We start from the raw sequence: 20,313 nt of genomic DNA on the forward strand, positions 1-20,313 counted from the left end.
AAGCCCTGTCTGAGCTGGAATGGCAGACTTATTGGTTGTGTTCCAGACATATCCAGAACAAATTATACACTTGTGGTCAGCTAAAATACATAGGAAAATAAGTCCCGCAAACATTTCCAGGCAGCAAAGACTTGACCAGTGAATGGCTATCTCACTATATCAAATACATAGGAAGCCTGAAAAGAGGCCTCTAAGCTAAGGGAGCTTACATTGGTATCAATATGCAATACTTTAAGGAGCTGTAAATCCTTCAGCTGCACCGGGAATCTCCTGAAATGTTTAATGTGCAGATTTGCTGTAGCTGGCACTGAAGGGGTTAAGCTGGCTAATCCCCTCTCATTGTGTTAGACATAGGTTTAGGCAACACAGTGTATTTATGTAATGGGGTTAGCTTTCCCAAAGAATAGGCTTTTATTCACTATAGAGGGGTTATACGTGCACCATCTGCATAGAATAGAGCACAGTGAGGTCGCAGCGGGGCGAGGCCCACCAGGAGTCAGCCCGCTCATTGTCAAAGCAAAACTTTATTTAATGGCTATCCAACGGCATAACAAGGGTTCATAATACAGAATGTTACCCTTCTATTGGAAAGTGCAGCCCCACAAAAGTGTAAGGATTACAAGTTATAAGAAACAAAGTATAGGATAAGGCTACGGTGTTGGGCCATGCTGGTTCCCATTCATTGCAGGTGATGGCGGCGGCTTTCTCAGTACAATGATCCGGGCATCTCTAGTATGGGGGGGCAAGGCTGTACTCAACCAAACCAACCAAAGTTAGGTCAGGATAGAAACCTGCAAGAATCTTGGGCAAAATTTAGATCTTCCAACCATAATATGGAGAATAAATTACAGCCAGTTTGACCCCAGGTATATAGGTATAAACAAGTGTTCTGTACGGAAATCACTATATAGGAGAAGGCAGTCTATCAGTATGATGCATAATAGGTTTTTCTACTCTATGGGTCACCAAACTGCGGCCCTCCAGCTGTTGCAATACTACATTTCCCATCATGCCTGGACAGCCAAATCCAAAGCTTTAGATGTCAGGGCATGATGGGAATTGTGGTTTTGCAACAGCTGGAGGCCTGCAGTTTGGAGACCCATGGAAGTCAAAACACTGTCCATTCATCTCTGGTTTAGTTTTTGTATATGTCTGCATGTAGGGTAATGGATGGAACAACTAAAGGCCCGTGGAATAGAGTGCAACGATCAGCCGACATCGTTCATGTTGGCTGATCTTTGCAGTCGCTTGTTTTTCAACATGTTGAAAAACAAGCGACTGATATAGCAGCGATCTGGTGTTGTCGCTCCGTTGAATGCTATGGGCTGCCTGGACGATCAGCGATCACCCGGGCAGCCCCCCGCACTCACCCGCTCGCTGCTGCCGCGTTGATTAGTGGCGGCAGCGAGCGGGGAACGAGGAGCAAATGAGCGCTGAGAGCGCTCGTTTGCTCTTCTGGACGGCCCGTGGAATAGGGGCTTAACACTTGGATCAGTTGGCATATCACTGCTTAATAGAGGTACACATGTAAATAAACATTCCCTTCCCCGTTATACATCCTGCAGCTGAGGCTCCTGCCATCAGTAATCCAGCGGTTGAGTAAGTTACAGCTCCGGCCTATGGCTGTGTGCTGGGACAGTCGGAGAGCCTCCGATGGGGACCACCAGTTCAGAGCGTACATTTACTGGTTTACTTTATCACTATAGATGGAAAGCACATAGACTATAAACATTGCAGCAACACAATGAAAAGTCAAAAACAATTGAGTTTAACAGCTGTCTAACATGGACTTTGGAATGTATGTTATATATACATTGCATGGTGCACAGCCATTGCCCTCTTAGTAGATGCTTTTATAACCATGTTCTTGAACAATGAACTTCACTGTACATACGGTACCAAAAGTACTATTTTATATCTCTGGCACCGCACTGTAGTGAATAAGTATAACTTCTATAAAACTGAAACATATTCACAGACCAGTGACCCAATGCTTAAATCTACTTATATCTAGAAGAAGGGAACACAGACAGCCCAACAGGTTCCCTTTAGGCCAGAAACCAGTTTTACGACTCAAACACATAAGCAAACAAAAGAAGGCGCCCAATGGAAATGACTCAAGCAGGTTGAGAATGACCACAGACTACAGGCAGTAATAAAAAAAAAAAAATGCTTATCTAAGCCAAGGGTACATATGTAGGGGGGCAGCCACAACATTTTGCTATATTACAGATCAACATTGCAAAGGGTAATATTGGTCTTCGAGTAAATAAGGTTTGAGCACCCCTACACAATATAATATTCTATGTTTACTAAGCAGCTCGATAATCATTTAGCAAGGGCTGCCAGGACATCATTAGTGATGGCCGTGCAGCCCTTGGCCTAGATTGTTATAAATTACCTGTATATGATGATATTTACTACCCTGTCCCATCATGTTCGTGTTTCTTAACTTTACTTCACTTTATTTCACTTTACTTTTTATAAAGTGAAATAAACCGCAGAAGATACTTCGGTGAGTGCAACTGGCTTTCTTTTCTTCCATCTTTGGTTTCTTAAAAGATTACTTGTCGACAGTTTGTTGAAACATAAAAAATGCCTCCCGCCACCCACCATCCCCCACCACCGGCCAGGGTACAAATTGCCGCAAATATTCTTTACATTGTAAAAACTTTTCCCATCAATTAAAGTGTATTTTTCTTATGGTTGTGGATAATGGTCCATGACAACTTCTGCTAGGACTAAGTGGGTCATCATTCATACACACAGAGACAAATCTAAGATGTTGCTTAATACAACTAGCCAGAAAATGGCAAAGCAACGAGTGTACTTAGAAACATGCCAGTCAAAAGATGGAGGTAGAACATGATAAGTGACAACCAAAACGGAGAGATGGGCATCAACCAAACATGACAACTCAGTAAGGAAAATCCAACCTATCCACAACACTATAGACATTACAGGTGGTGGTGGTGGTGGTGGTGGTGGTAAGGGGGGTGGATCTGTCCCCATTCTAAGAACATTTATTTTCGCATGCCGACAGTCCACACCTATGTGAAAATGATATTTATTAAAGTACTAAGGAAAGTTCAGGGTCACAAACAAGCCTTCGAGGGTTGCATCTGATCCGGCTGGCGAGGGCTAAAAATATTCAACCTACTTTTTCAAACACCAAGATTAATTACAATCTGTCAGGTCCTGTAAATAAAGGCAACTGAAGGCATAAAATGTAAAAGGCAAAAGAACCGGGAAGTCAGTTTACTGCAATAGGCCATACAAAGAGACGCAAAATCCCACTGGATGAAATTACAGGACTCTAAAGGCCCTATAACACAGAACGATTATCGTCCATATTCGGCCGATAATCGTTCCGTGTAATAGAAGGCAACGACTAGCAGACATAAGTTCGACTATTCGTCGCATTATGTCATCATTCAAAAATCAAGCCATTGCTGATCATCTATATTAAAGTTATGGAAAATCAGAATCCATGCCCAATAGGAACCCTAAACCAGCAGATCGGTATTCAATTACAGACACTTTTACATGCCCCAAAGGAGTGTGCCACAGGAACGATCTTCAGAGCATTTCAATGACATCTTTACACAGTGAGATGCAAGCCCAACCAATGAGTTTTAGGTTTCAAACTTTCAAGAATAATTGGATATTGAGAATATGTAGGTTCTACTTCGCGTTTCTCAAATTCACCCTAATGTAGTAGATTATGGCATAAACCACGTGTTACAGTGAATTGCCATTGCGTCAATACTAGGTTACGTCCATACGTACAGGATCGGCAGAGTATTTCAAGTACATTGGTTTGTCTCTATGCAGAATCGCTGGACTGCCACAGATCCCCAGTGAAATCCATAGAGATAGTTGCTAACAATTTAGTCTACGCATTCTGCGGATTTTCATTCCACTTGGAGAATGAAGTGACAGCCAGGCTGGTAAAATTAATAAATGGCAAATGATTACCAGCCTACGCTCCTTCATTTAATCTCCTGATCACGGCTCATTCACAGCCTGCTTAGCCAATCGGTGAGCTGTCCCACCACAGCCAGCGATTGGCTGAGCAGGCTGCAGTCAGTGAGCCGGGACCAGGAGACTGAGGCAGGAGCACGGGCAGGTAAGCATTTGCTGTTTATTAATTTTTCCAGCCCGGTAGCTAATTAGTTAAAGATGGCTGTCACTACATTCAGAGAATGCAGGGCCACAGACTGTCACTGTACCAAGTAAGGCAGCAGATTTCATGGCAAACTCGCTATGTGTGAACGCACACTTGTGAACATACCCTTTTAACATTGAATAAAAATTGTTGAGTTACCCTCTACTGGCAAGTTGTAAATAATTCTAGAGACTGCTTACCTTGTATCTTTTGGAAGCTGCCATGGTTAATGCACTGCCCGTCACCCAGCCATTCTAGAAACCTGAACGGCAATTCTGTCTAGCCATGTAGTCATGTGAGATTAGAGGATGTACCATAGCATAAACTGGACAGACTTGCCAAGCAGGAGCCTTGGAAGAGCTATGTGATGGCCATGGCAGGCATTTCATTGCTACAACTATGAAACACATGAAAGGAATTTTTTACAACTTGACAGATGTGATTTTTTTTTTTTTTTTTTTTAACATTTCAGTTCTCCTCTTTAGTCTTTGATGACTAAAGTGACGCAGGGAAATAAGTGCTGAAAACCTTATTCTATTAGTCTATAAGTACATGCAAGTATTATTAACCATGTTTATGTGAGCCAGGGATAGGCTAATTCTAGGGGGAGAATGCCCTTTAGGGAAGCGTCACACAAAGCATTGGGTAAGAATGGGTAAGAGGTTTATTTTCTAGAAAATAAATAAAATAGATATATAAAATCATCAGGATGTTAGTTGGGAATCAATAGCGAATTAATGTTATGCAATCATCGCTTTTGTATGCTCTTTAAGTGGCATTTTCTGGGTTAGTGGCAGTTTTTCCAAAAAGAATGTTCTAACTGAGCTATGTTTTTAAAGTCAAAACCAGGAACAGATTAGACACTAAGAACAGGTCATTAAGGAAAGACTGGGATCTCTCCTCTTCTCAAATCCATGCCTGGCTTTGGCTTCAAAAGTCTGTCAGATAAATCTTTCTGCGTAAACACACAATTAGTGATGTTTTTTTGTCACACAGTGAAAAAAAAAATGCATGTGCAAGTGGGTGAATGCATTTTTCTGCATTATTGAATCATATAACTTAAAAGGAAAAATGTAAGTGAAAAAAAAAGAAAATCCAGAAAAACACATACTAATACGTACTGTTTTAGGAAATGGCAAAGTGCATCATGAAGGATGAAACGATAAAAGGTGAATTTTTAGTGGTATTTTTTCACGCCAAAAAAAGTATGTTTAAAGTAAGCCACATCACACAGAAGGGACCGTCACTGTATTAGGCTGCATTCACACTGTGCATTTTGCTTGCAGTTATGTTGCGTTTTGAAATGCAGTAATCAAATAAAACATGAAAAAAAAAAAAAAAATTAGGCTATGTTCACACACAGTCATTTGGTCAGTATTTTTTCAACCAAAACCAGGAGTGGGTTAAAACGGTTCAAATCTTTCCATTATACTTTTGGCTACAAATACTGACCAAAAAACTGTTGGTGAACACAGCCATAAAGTTTTAAACGTTTGTCAAGAAGAGAAAAAAAAATAGAAGAAACCCAGCCGAAAAAAACCAAAACAAACATCCATGCTTTGAATGCATACCATCTTGGAAATGCATTTTGGGGGTTTTAGCTGCAGCTCAAAACACAATTAAAAAAAAAAAAAAAAAAAAAAAAAAAAATGTGTCAACTCAGCCGTAATATTTACATTGTCAATTTTCTGGGACAAACAAAATCCATATTTTTTGTAAATAGACAGCGTGTAAAGCGAAGCGACTGCGCAGTCTGTAGCCGGCTTCAGCAGCTAGGCAGTTAAACTAGTAGCAGCAGCGATTGTGATCACTACTCTTTGTGCAGTGATTTCTTCCCCACCCCACCCCCTCTACAGTTACACCATGAAAGACTTGTTTGCTGCCATCCACATTGTAAAGAGAGGGGAAAAGTGTTTCCTGCTTTTATTTACACTGTGGATACTACAAAACAAATACAGGACAAGAGACTCCAGCCAGCATGGCAGATCTGCAGTGCCCAAGCAGCTGAACAAAGAGAGCAACCTTTGAAAGGCAGCTCTGTTCCCTCCTTATCTCTCCTTCTCCCTCTTTTTTTTTTTTTTTTTAAAACCTCCCCCTCCTTCCTCCAGCGTTTTCCATGTCGGCTCCCATTTCCTACAAGCTGCTCAGCAACAGTTGGGCAATATTCAGCCAGCAATATGGCAAATACAAGATCCAAATCCCCCCTCCCCTTCCTTTCCCTCAGTTTCACTCCAAGACAAAGAGCTTTCAACACTTTGGCACACAAGTAGTTAACATATAAGTGACCGCCGGGCTTTGTTCAAACTGTAACCAGGAATATTAAGATTTGAGTACGGAATTCCTTTAAGAAAGTTGATAGACTCCCCCCGGACTTTCATTCAAAGCGATTCACTCCATGTAAAAAGTTTGAAAAAGTTTGAAAAGTTTTTCCAATACAAAGTATTCACGAAAGAGGTTCCGTCCTAATAATTTAGGGTTGGGGGGTGCATGAATCTGGGGGTGTAGGAAGTCAGGTCATGGATAGGGCGAAAGACTAAACTTGTAAGCAGCTGAGGAAGACTGAGCCGCACGCTTTGCCCTGTGCTGGGGATTTGTGCTTAGATCAGCAGAAAGATGGAAAAACAAAGGATCAGGACATAAATGGCTTGGGAACCGGCGCAGATCACAGTCCGGGGGGGTGGGAGGCCCACAGAGACCAGTCACTAAAACAAAGAAGTGTTCAAAAGAATCCTACATTCAACAATACGTTATACTTACAGATCGGAAAACTCATGGTATAATGGAAGTAGGTCTCTACGACAAGGAATAAAAAGTTACGGAGGGGGGGGTCTTTACGTTTAAAGTTTGTAAATATTCCAGTAAAAGTTGTATAAATATCCCTGGGTTGATCAGGAGTCCGAGCCCAGGCGGCGGGGACAGAGAACAAACTACGTAATGCCAGATCCATTATCCAACTTCAATAGCCAAATCACAAAAAGCGGAGAAAAAAAAAAGGCTAATGGACCCCCCCGCCCATGTTCTTGGAAAGGACAAAACGAAAAAGCCTCTGAGTTATCCTCCTCTCCAGCCTGATCCAAGCTCAAAGTGATCAGGAAGAGAGAAAGGAACCCAAAAAATGCCAAACATGCGAGAAACGACAAGGATTTCAAGCTCCCAATCCTGTGATAGACAGAGCGGGGAAAGAGAGAGAGAGAGGGAAAAACACACAGATCTGGAACTTTTTCTGCTTACCTCGCCAGCAGTGGGAAGGTGCGGGGCTTTTACTGTGGAACTTGGTGGCAACTAGGCAGCTATTGTGGGGTATCTGGAAGCCAGCGGAAAGGACTGAATGGGGGCAGAGAAAGGCAATCCTGGTCAGCACTTTGTAGGGGAAAGACTTGTATTTTTTTTTTTTTCCTTTTGGGCAGCACTGAGAGGGATTGTCTCTGCCCCCTCCTCTGTGTGTGATGAAGGTCAGGTGAGGATGAGGAGGGCTCTCTGGCTAGCCCAGCCGCTGCTGTTGTTGTTGGTGCTGGTGCTGGTGGTTGGAAAGCAGGCTTGGTATTTTGGAAAGGTGACAGCTTTTCAGAGGAATCTCTGGAATGAAAGAGAGGAATGAAATTAGCTCAATGAGTCAGTTGCAGTTCAGAGGAGGAGCCTGGCCAGGGCTGGGTGGTGGTCACCCTCATCTCCTCCCCCGTGACACTCATGTAACACTGCTGTGCAAAGCAGCTGCATGGAGAACTAGTGTTACAACTTTACAAGGCTCAAGTTAGTTATTCACTTGCCCAGCTCGCGGCTCACAAACCTTTATGCTTTATGTAGAGCACGGAATCCAACGTGGAGAGGTCCTGTTCACACGCAGCCGCACGACTACCGCCCCCAGCATCTACAGCACATGTTTAGCCGTGCGGTTTTGTTACGGTAATAAGTTAGAGACCGGCTTTCTGATTCTGGAAGCCACACAGCTCACACACAGTATTTAGTCAGTGATTTTTACCAAATTCAGGAGCGGAAACAACACGGAACGACTATAATGGAAACATTTGCCCATTTAAAAAAAAAAATCACTAAATACTGACATGTACATAGGCTCACGCTGCGTTTTGTGCCTTTGTTACAGAAATCTGCTGGCATCACAGGGAGAAAGGGATGGCGACATATACAGTGGCAAAGAGCAGCAGATGCCATTTATTTTAATGGCGGTACGAAGTCATCTTGTTTGTGCACTTGGCTACTGTCTTCTAGAAACGGCACCGCTCTTGTCCTCAGTTTGGGTGTGGGCTTTGCAGCTCACTTTTATTGGAGTGTATGGAGCGGACTTGTAATACCACACACAGCCTGGGGACAGGGGTGGTGCTATTTTTGCAAAAAGGTAACAGTTTCTTTTATAATTCTGGGTACCCACTTTAACACTGGTGCCATGGGGTCCCCAGTACCAGCTACACTATTGTCAGCCACAGACAGTTCTCCAAATCAACCACAATGCTTTCAATGCCAACCATTGGATTCTCAGAGTCAGTCACAGTGCCACCCATAGTAACCACAGTGTGCCCGCTGCTAGCCTCAGTGCCTCATGCCAATCATAGTCCCTCCACTCCTTGCCAATTCATAGTGACCCTTAAACTTCTGCTATCCCGGTCAGCCACAGTGCTGAGTATCTGAGATAGGCAACTCCTTACTGTTTGTGACTCTTATCATGAATGAATCGAACAACGTTTAAACCCAAACAGTGTGAAGCTAGTTTATTCCAATATCAGGTATTCCATTGGAAAAAAAGTTTTAAAATCAACCGGTATCAGAAAGTTATACAGATTTGTCAATTACAGTGGTACCTTGGTTTAAGAGTAACTTGGTTTAAGAGCTCACAGTTTTTTTTAAATTGTGACTTGGTTTAAGAGCATTGCTTTGGTTTAAGAGCTCCATGTTCTGGGTGGGAGCGCGAGTGGAGGAGAGGTATGGTCTGCATAGCGGGGTCTACAGCACTGTACTCTGACCCAGGAAGTCTCCCTCACCTTCCAAATCATAACAGATCCACTTCAGGCTGGGGCTTGCATCAGGGGACAGGACTGTGGAGGTAATCTCTTCATAGCTGTAACCCCTCTCTCCCCGGACAGAGAGTGCTGCATGTATGTGCCCACATCTATCCTGGTCATTTCTTCATGCTCCCTGCAGTCTCTCTCAGCTCTTGTGTTTCCCATCCTCTCCATTACTGTACAATAACTTATAATATCACATATTCTGCTGTTTCTGAATGTTTGTTTCATCTGTTTTACATGTAATTCAGAAAAATAAATTATTATTTTTGGTGTGTGGAACTAATTGTCTACACTTCTATGATTTCTTATGGGAAAATTTGCTTTGGTTTAAGAGCAGATTTGGATTACAAGAACGGTCCCTGAACGAATTTTGCTCGTAATCCAAGGCACCACTGTACTTCTATTAGTCTTCAAGTACTTAGCTGCTGTATGTCCTGCAAGAAGTGGCGTATTCTTTCCAGTCGGACACAATGCTCTCTGCTGCCACCTCTGTCCATTACAGGAACTGTCCAGAGCAGCAGCAAATACTGATAGGGTGACAGAGGTGGCAGCAGAGAGCACAGTGTCAGACTGGAAAAAAGACACCACTTCATGCAGGGCATATAGCAGCTGATAAGTACAGGAAGGCTTGACATTTTCTTTTAAAAAAAGCACATTACAAATCTGTATAACATTTTGACACAACTTGATAAAAAAAGGTGTGTATATATATATATATATATGTATATATATATATATATATATATATATATATATATATATATATTATACCCCTTTAAGGGATTGTGAGGAGATTCAGATAACATAGAGACATGAGACTGGTGGTTCTAGATTCGGTCTGATACAAACCATACATGTATAGTAGTAAGGGCGCCCAGACATGATGGATGGCCTAGTCATTTAACCTCACATAACTATGCCCAAATATTAGAGGATATTTTTTCCTGCACAGTTGTTGCATGGGCAGGAACGATGCCCACACACTAGCACCCACATAGAATTTTATCGGTCTGGTCATGCCCATACAACGACAGTCAGAGATGTACACGCACCCTCCCCAACAAAGTATCACATATCATACTTGTTGTTTATGGCCCCTTCCCCCGTAGCCCCTATAGTTGCACCAAAGACAATAATTAAAGTGGCAATTCCCTATAGAAATGATGCCTACAATGATGACCCCCTCCAAGCACTGTGCTACATGATCATTTACCTGCGTATCCATATGTTGTAAGTAGAAGCAGGACAGTAGCAGTCCTCTATAGCAATATAGGAACTCTATAAGGGACCTTACATAATAGTCCACGTACACAGAGCTTCAAGACACTAATGCAACCCATATGTTGTTATGCTAAACCCGTCTGGCTCTATTCACATGTCAGCTTCTGCTGACCCTAGGCTATCCATGTTATCTCTCTGCTTTTCAGGAACCAACATTTAATTGTAAATTTGGTGGTGGGGGATGGTGGGTGAACATGTACAGTATACTAATAAGTGCTAAACTACTACATATACATATGGTATACACCAATATGTATACATACGACACCCCGCAGTACGGCACATATGGAAGCTGTTAGGTGGCATCATGGAAAATCTTGCACATTTTCAGCCTTCTGGTGGATAATCTGTCTTGCAGGGTATCTGGATGACATCACAGTGTGTCATCTCTCACTGACGCCACCTCATGGCTGGCATGCATCAAGACCAAAGCAACAAAAATCTCAGGATTCTACAACATTTTGCTTATATTATCATCTCCAGGCTGATGTATCAATGTACTTTCATAGTGTTCTAACATTAAAGGCGTAGTTCACCAATATTTTTTTTCTTTCAGATCATCTAGTGCCAGAAAGTGCCTGAGATTTGTTATTTACTTCTCTTAAAAAATCTAAAGTCTTCCAATACTTATTAGCTGATGTATGTCCTGCAGTGTGTATTCTTTACAGTCTGACACAGTGCTCTCTGCAGCCACCTCTGTCCATGTCAGGAACTGTCCTGGGCAGCAGCAAATCCCTATAGAAAACATCTCCTGCTCTACCATTTCCTGCAGGACATACAGCAGCTGATAAGTACTGGAAGGCTTGAGATTTTTTAATAGAAGTAAATGACAAATCTCTAGAACCAGTTGATTCGAAATATTTTTTTTTTTTTGTAAACTACCCCTTTAACATATTGAAAAAGAAGGCATGCGAGCCAAATCTCTCCAGAATGGTTTATGAACAGTTTAAAACCTTTTTTTTGACATGTCATAGAAACATGTCAAAAGATTTACTTGGTTGGGGTCTTGTTGTTCAGCCCCACATTTACTGCTATTCTGAGCTGGGAGAGAACCACAGCCAAGGCTCCTCTCCCCATCAAGCACATTAACTCCCCTCTCCGTCCACATGACAGGAGATTGACATCAAAAGGATAGTGGGACGAAGAAACAGTGCTCAGCCCCAACTCCTCATGTGTCTATTAGAGATGAGTGAACTTGCTGAAACTTGCCATAGGCTGTATCCTTGTTTTCCAGGACTCCTTAGGGTCCTATTAGACAAAGCAATTTTTCGTTTTTGCCGATTAAAGATAAATGATTGCAAACAAGCATTTTTGGGAATGACCTGAAATCATTCCCCATAACACAGAGAACGATCGTCCTACTAAGATCATTAACTGTTTCTGATCCCAGCAAAAGAAAGAGCGATGTGCACCTACATGGGGGATAAGCCAATATTTCGCAAACGATTGAAGGGGTTATCCAACGCTACAAAAACATGGCCACTCCCCCTTGTCTCCAGATTGGGTGGGGTTTAAAACTCAGTTCAACTAAAGTAAATAGAGCTTAATTAAAAACCGCACCTGAACTGGAGACAAGAGCGGGGAAAAGTGGCCATGTTTTTGTAGCGCTGGATAACCCCTTTAACAATGAGCTTAATGTCAGCTTAAAAGATGAGATCAATGACACATGAACAATTTTCCGATCATTGCCCGAATATACACAAGTGATTTTCATCACGATATATTGATTTTCCAGCACGATAATCGCCCTGTGTAATAGGGCCCTTAGGCCTACATCCAACTTCTTCAGCCACTGATATTCGAATGCCAAATGATCGGACTCCAGTATGGTGGAGTTGTGCTCATCTCTAGTGCCTATACATCTTCAATATCTCTTCCCCATACACATGAGCATTTGACACAATCAAATGTTCCTGTTTTTCTTTATGGGACAAGGGAGGAGCTGCCACCAGACTGCAATGGCACCGGTTTATCTCTCCCAGAAAAAAGGGGTTAAGGCCCTATAACATGAAACGATTATCGGCCATTACGGAGTTACGGACAATAATTGTCTTATGTAATACAAGGCAACGATCAGCAGACATGAACTATGCCGGCTGATCCTTGCTTTAGTTTGTCTTTCAACGTGTTGAAAGATAAAAGACTGATGTAGCATCTGCTGCCGGCGCTCCGTGGAATAGGAGAGGCAGCAGCAGACCGCTGCCATCTGCTATGGGCTGCCAGGACGATCTAGCGATCACCCGGGCAGCCCCCAGCAGCTCCCCGCTGCCCCCCCTGTACTCACCCGCTCGCTGCCGACGTGTGTAATAGCACGGTCAGTGAGGGGGGAATGAGGAGCAAGCGACAGCAGTTGTTTGCTTCTCTCCGTCACCCTGTGTAATAGGGGCTTTAGGCAGCAAAAATCCATCACACCCAATCCCTATGATTTCGGTGGAGAGTCGGAAGGCCCCCATACACCTTATACTGACGGCCGAACCAATGCCCACTTTAAGAGTATGTGTCACTTTAGTGTTCTAGGTGAGAGGCGTTCACAAGTATGCGGCTCTGTAGGTGTGGACCTATATAATGATGCTGGATTGTCGTACCAGGAATGAGTTCTCCATCAGCGGGGGTGTAACTAAGGATGGGACCACCAGGGTATGTGTCTCGGGTGCTGAATACCAGGAGTGGCACCAAAAAGCCACTTTGCCATGGCCAAGGTATTTACATACTCAGAATAATAATCTGAACTTTGCCCTTGGGGAAAGAAAGAGAACCTATGGCTCTGCCTGTCAGCTATGCCCAAAGTAAATCCTGAAAGCAGCAGTGAAAGCCCTTTGGAATAACCACATGCTTTAGAGTTCCTACCAAGTCTTGTATATAGAGGTGCATGAGACAAGCCGATACGGCCTAATAACATATGTGAATAGGACATATGAGGTCATACTTGGCAGGGGTTCTCCATATCATAAATAGGACATCTCCCCATTACAATTAATAGGCTGGCCGGACCTGTTTGATTCTACATGTAGATGGCGATGACACAACTATGTGGGTGGATTTTTAAGGACACACTAAACAAACATAATTAAATATAGATTTTGTCTTGCAGTTTCAGCCGTGTTTAGTTGCTCTTGTCTATGTTGTTTTTTTTTTTTTAAATCTTTCCACAACTGAGGTTGCTAACCTGTTGAGTAATGGTCCACACCCATTGGCACGCTAGCTACATTTCTAACACAATAAATGAACAGTATAAACACAAATATTACACTGTGGAGAGCTATCTCACTATGTGAAAAAAGGGGAAAACATTTACCAAATCTGTTCTTTTCTCAATAAAAATGATAATGCCTGTCCTCATCATCTCCTGTCTGGGCTACTGGTTGCTATTACATGGACGGATAAAGGCTCGATCAATATTGTAAAGTAATGGCGATCAGCTGGATCGGCGCTCGTTTACTGGGCCTATTACATGGCCCAAAAATCGTTTAACGAGGGCTGCACGGACATTGTTAGCGATGTCCGTGCAGCCCTTGTCCAAACAGTTAATACATTACCTGTCCGAGCTCCTGTTCTTCTCCTGCACTCTGCATGCACAGACATTGATCGTTTTATTGGCTGATCGTTGTCTCTATTACACGGAGCGATAATCTGCCCTATTGGGGAACAGCGATAATAGGGCCATAACTCTCTTGATTCATGTGATTCCAGCTGACATAGGGCCATGTGTGAAGCCAACCTATAGGTTCTTTTTCACTGGCAGATTATTATAGGCCATTATGAGCTCTGATCAGCTATACTGTATACTAGTTGATGCGTTCATTGAAAGGCATATTTCTCAGGAATGGATGGTCTATCGATCACTTGATTATTGTTTACAGGAGGTGTTATGTCGCCCATAAACCATGATTTTATGCCTGTATAAACCATGTGATCAGCCCCATCCAAGCGTTTCTTTAATACTAAGGGTCCTGTTTCACCAGACGAGCAACAACGTAAACAAGCACCGATCTGCTAGATCGGCGCTCGTTTACTGGGCCTATTCCACGGCCCGATGATCGTGAAACATGGACTGCAGGGACATCGTTACCGATGCACTTGCAGCCCTTGCTTCATACATTACCTGTCCGGGCTGCAGGTCTTCTTCTCCCGATCCCACGAGCCGCAGCTCTCGGCCAGTGATTGGCTTAGCGGTCTGTCAGTTCAGACAGCCCCGCTCCGAAGCCGATGCTGCCGCGCGGGACCGGGAGAAGAACACCTGCGGCCCGGACAGGTAATGTATGGTTCTGCTGAAATCGTCAGTCGCTGCCGCGCACCGCTATTCAACCGTAGCGATGCGCTGGTGGCAAACAACGATTTTAGGTCTGAACCTAAATGAACGATCAGCCGATAACACGATCATCGGCTGATCGTTCTCTCTCGATTCGCTCCTGTGGAATAGGCCCCTTCGATGACCGCAGGGCTCTTTGCACAGGGCAGAAACAAAGGTTCCTAAGTTCATTCATCCAAAAATCACCCCATGCAAAAGAGCATTGCAGGTGGCCCTTCACTGACACATATATATGGGCACCATGGGGGGGGGGGGGACTAAAAAATAAGTGCACCGCCATATAGCTGTACCATGCTGGGGGGGTGACTTATTTCCTGAGGTTGTGAGCAATGCAATGTAAAGTAAATTGCTTCATAAGCAGAAAGAAAGTAAATGTACATAAAGTTTTTTGACTTTAATGTTGGTATAAACTGTGAAATGTTGTTAAAAGAAAAACTTTAATGTAATTCCAAGAGGAGTGATACTAATTCCTGAAAATAATATTTTTATCTTCAGTGTCAGAGCAATAAAAGTGGAATTGTGTTACAAGGTTATAAAAAGTGTGACGAGAGGAAGTGCCGCCTGGACGGTAAACACAAGTGTTATGTCACAACCGGGACAGTATTTGTTATGGATGACCTTCTTGTTCTGAAATGGCAGGAACTTCACTAAATAAAGAATTTGCTGGCAAAACAAGACAATCGGGAAAATAGGATTTACACCTCTCAGGGATACATTGTACTGCAGTCTGTTAACGCTATGTGTATATATATATATATATATATATATATATATATATACAGTATATATATATTACCAGTGGAGACCACATAAGTGGACATCAACATTATAAATGCCATATGGTTCATGGAGAACTTGTTAAGCCCAGTTCACATGTGCTCAGTGTCCTGCAGTATCTCTATGGGAGGGCATGCACGCCTCCGCTGCTGTTGCTCTCCACTTAAATAATTGACAATGTTTTTTGTAGGAGGAAGCAGAGGCGCGCAAGCTCTCACATAAAGATACTACAGGACACTGAGCACGGCGGGATTCCGCAACGGAGAGCTTAGACACGGAATTCCGCCGGTTTTGCTCAGTGTGAACTGGGCCTTACAGGATTTGCATTGGGGCCCCTCGTGGTGTCTACGGTGCCATACTGTAGTACAGTGGTGTCAAATTCCCGGCCCTCCAGCAGTTGCAGAACTACAACTCCCATAATACATGGACAGACAAAACTTTGTTTTTAGCTGCCCAGGCTTGATGGGAGTTGCAATTTAGCAACAGCTAAAGGTTGAAAGGTTTAATACCTGTGCTTTAATATGTAAAAATCTCTTTTAAGAATAGAGATAGTCTTCAAGTGAGCCAGATTGACAGGCTTTTTTATGAGTCTGTTGCATGTGAACACTGTCTATTCTAAGGGCCCTATTACATGGATTGATAAAGTACCTAATCAGGCCATTCAGGCAGATATCATTCCGTATTAACACGCTTAAAATTCATTGGCTGCCGGTTATGTATCACTACGTGTAATGGCGATGCACAGCTGATGCTAGAAAAGAAATAAAGATTATACTTACCTGTCTAGGTTCCCCCGGTGTCCTGCTGCCTTGGCCCTGTGTTCTTCACTTACTGCATCTGCCTCCAGCACTTCCGAACCCATCTGTGAAGACCCAGTCATTGGCTAAGTGGCCTGTCGCTTCATTGTCACTGTGGGGAGCGGGGAACACAGGAACAACGATGGAGGACACTGGAGGGAGCCTGGACAGGTAAGTACATCTCTTTATTATTCTGCACCAAAGCAAGGGCTGCACGAAGATCCCCAACAATGTCCATGCACCCCTGCCACGCGATTATTGAGCGTGCTTTCGTGTAATATAGCTGTGTAATACAGATCTAAGGTTATACCAAATATTAGGGCCATCTGGCCCAATATGCCTGAGGGTTTTTTACACTGACTGATTATCGACAATGGGCGTTCCTAGAAACACTGATTGGACCGATAATTGGGCAGTGTAAAAGTGTCAGCAATCAGCCTCCTCTCTCTGCCACCCTCTGCTCAAAGAATTGACATTGAGACACTGAGGCAGGCAGGATTCTAAGCGGAGTCCCTGGTGCGGGTTCCACTTGGAATTTCCGCTTGTTTTGTTTAGTGTGAACGGGCCCAAAGGGAAGAAGGGCATCCCTTAAGAAACTGTGATAATCAGGCCATGTAAAAGATTTAGCCGACACAATAAATCGACCAATCACATCTATTGTGTGGACATTCACATTATTGGTAGTTGGCCACACATCCTCCCATGTAAACAGGAATTATTACCCCTTATTAAAGGGGTACTTCAGCAAAAAGCTTTTTACCAGTAACTGAAACACATTACAAAGTTATATAACTTTGTAATATGTTTCAATCCTCTATCTGTCCCCCTTGCTTATCTTTTCCCATATCAACCGCCCACCAGGAAGTGAAGTAATCTCATTCTTACCTAATGACTATTGACCCCAGACTGCTCTGTAGCAGCCATTTTGTGACAGTGACATCATCAAGAGGGAGGCGGGTCTAAGCCCTGTGAAGCCAGCCTCCCTTTGTCAGATGACTCAGGTTGCTCACCTCTGATTGGCTGAGCAAGATGTAAGCCATCTAAGAGTTTTACAGTTAGACATAACAGGAGACAAAGTGCATTATGGGAAACCCCAAACCAGGAAGTGAAGAAAAAATGAAGACACCAACTGGATTTTCAGGGACCTGCAAACAGCAGGAAATTCAAACGGAGACAGACTCCGGAGGAATGGTAAATGTAAAACCTATGTTTGATTGATTGATTTTTTTTTTTCATCAGTGCTGGATGAAAAACCCCTTTAAGCTAAAAAGCTGCAACAACAATGCTGAGATCCATTGATTAAACCCTGTAAGGGCTGTACAGACAAGCGCCAATCTAGCTGATCAGCAATTATTTGCAGCACACATTGGGCCATGTAAAACAGCCCTTAGCCACACCAGAAAGGGGGCACTTTCTTATTGAAGACAAGGACTCTCATAGTATAATATATATATATATATATATATATATATATATATATATATATATATATATTGTATATATATATATATATATATATATATATATATATATATATATATATATATTGGTAGATCCTGACACAGTAGATACAGCTAAGGAAATATATACGTTAAACATCCTGACCCAATACCCCTCCACAACCAGCCATTCTGGAGTGTGGGAAAGCTGTGTAGCATTCAGAATTCCTAAGCATAGCTATAACTAAGAATAACCAAGGAATTTCTATTTCTATAACTCATTTCTTTTCTGAGAATACAGATAAAACTATTAAAAGAGGAAATCTTGAGTAGATGTCACTAAGAGTAAATGTTAAATTATCCCCTGAGCCTGAAACTTAGCTCACCTACTGCTGAAACTCAGGTATATGAGCAACCGTAATTGTAATACGTCAGAGGTGATTATACTAAAATTATAATTATATATATATATATATATATATATATATGTGCTCAAGCCCATAGATGTTATCATCGTCCTGTGACCTTCCCAATCCCCATAGCTAATGCTCACTGGTGCTGCAAGTCTGACCGGCTCAGCCTGATCCTACAACCACAAAGACTGTGGCAGCGTGTGTAAGCCCCACAGGAAATCCACAGCTTTTCTCCTTGTCTCTGTGTCTTAGGTGACATTATCATATTTACCAACACTCAGGACCTTAGCATTGCGGCTCGGCTTTCTGAAGGTTCATGTAAATGTAGTGATTATGTAGATGAGGGCAGGATTCAGCCGGCAGGAGGAGATAACACAAGGGCACAGCTGGTCAGGGCAGCTGGAACAGGCAGATGTGCGGCCCACACCAACGGTCAGCAAGACATCTGCCCGGCCTTGGACCCTCAGCATTGAACCTGAGCTTTTCCTTTTACTATAGAAAAGAGAGGGATTGTGTCACACATGGATCTACAAGTATACAGCAAAATCCCAAAGATCAGCAAGGTCCTAGTCCTCAGCGTGGATTTTACTTAGATGACTACTTATTGTAATTAGAGACATTAGATTAAATATACTGTCCTGGATGGAGACAGTAGATGGAGATAGATGCCCTCATGTGATCAGTGTTCAATAACACAAGTAACAACTTGTCTGCTACAGGTCTTATACTTGCAGAATAGAGCACCGCTATTCCTCTTAATAAAAAGCATCTGTAACCCGTAAAGTTATTCTAAGAATCCGATGACAGAATTAAAGGGGGTATCCAGGACTAGAGAAACCACAGCTACTTTCTTGCAAAAACAGCACCACCCCTGTCCCCAGGTTGTGTGTGATATTACAAGTAAGTTCCATTCACGTCAATGGAACTAAGCTGCAAATGTATATTTTCTGATGGTCTCATGAGGGCCAGGGGCTCTTCTTTGAGGAGCGCGAGCACATAAAGCGGATGTTCATTATTGACACTGACTAACACAGACACTAACTGACAGACTGACTAATACAGACACTTACTGACTGACACTGACAGACTGATACAGATACTGACTGACACTGACCAACTCAGATACTGACATGCAGCACTTACAGCTCAGTCTTCTCCCTCTTCCTCCCTGTCAGGCTGCTCTCCACACTGAAAGGTTAAGGACCTTCCAGTCATGTGATCAGGTCCTTCACCCTATTTTTCTCTCTGTGCAGGTCCTGCTCCCTCTCCTGTGTCTTTCAGTGTTCAGCCCACTCACCCTGCACTACAATGATCGGCTGACCATTAGAGCACAGGGCCCCTCTCCCTCTCTGGGCCCTTAGAGGCTCTAAGAGCCCGGCACTTGCTCGGGTAAGCCCTGTGCTGATGCCAGCCCTGTGGACAACCCCTTTAAAATTCATATCTTATACACAAGACTATCAGGGTGATATAGGGAAGTTTCTACTTGTAAACTCTATCTAACCTTGTTGATGTTGAGGTGTTGCTTTGCTTTAATAGTACTCATGTTCAATACTGAGTAAGCTGAATGTTTACTCATCTAAGAAACTAATAACCCCCATCCTACCAAACACACAGATCTGGATTGTCTCCTCGACACCTTCTCTGCTAGATGGGACTGATAAAGGGCTTTATCAGCTATTTGGCTAATCCACGTTTACTTAAAGTGCTAGCCATATACTATAGATAGCTGTTTAGCCGGCAGCTATCTCTCCCGAGTAGAGATGAGCGAACCTCGAGCATGCTCGAGTCCATCCGAACCCGAGCTTTCGGCATTTGATTAGCGGTGGCTGCTAAAGTTAGATAAAGCTCTAAGGTTGTTTGGAAAACATGGATACAGCCAATGACTATATCCACGTTTTCCACATAGCCTTAGGGCTTTATCCAACTTCAGCAGCCACCGCTAATCAAATGCCGAAGGTTCAGGTTCGGATGAACTCAAGCATGCTCCAGGTTTCGTTCATCTCTACTCCCGACCCCTTCATGCACATGTTTACTCAGTTTGGCCGAGAATGCATTTGTTCTGAATGGAGAGGGGGGAATAGGCCACTTCCAGACTCCTTTAGTAGTGACTA

General features: G+C 43.0%; 1 protein-coding gene across 6 annotated transcripts in view; it reads right to left on the reverse strand.

Moving 5' to 3' along the window:
• The window catches only part of LOC138770156 (transcriptional enhancer factor TEF-1-like), an 87,312-nt gene that overhangs the window by 52,470 nt on the left and 14,529 nt on the right, over positions 1-20,313 (reverse strand). For 4 of the 6 annotated variants that reach the window (XM_069949118.1, XM_069949121.1, XM_069949122.1 and 1 more), the window contains exon 2: positions 7,400-7,744. The gene's annotated coding sequence lies outside the window, so the exon portion shown is untranslated. Of the gene's footprint in view, positions 1-4,368; positions 4,442-6,925; positions 6,991-7,399; positions 7,745-20,313 lie in introns of those variants that run through there. The other 2 variants (XM_069949119.1, XM_069949120.1) reach the window with 2 other exon arrangements.

This window comes from Dendropsophus ebraccatus, chromosome 12 (genome assembly GCF_027789765.1).
Source record: "Dendropsophus ebraccatus isolate aDenEbr1 chromosome 12, aDenEbr1.pat, whole genome shotgun sequence".
NCBI classification, from domain to species: domain Eukaryota; kingdom Metazoa; phylum Chordata; class Amphibia; order Anura; family Hylidae; genus Dendropsophus; species Dendropsophus ebraccatus.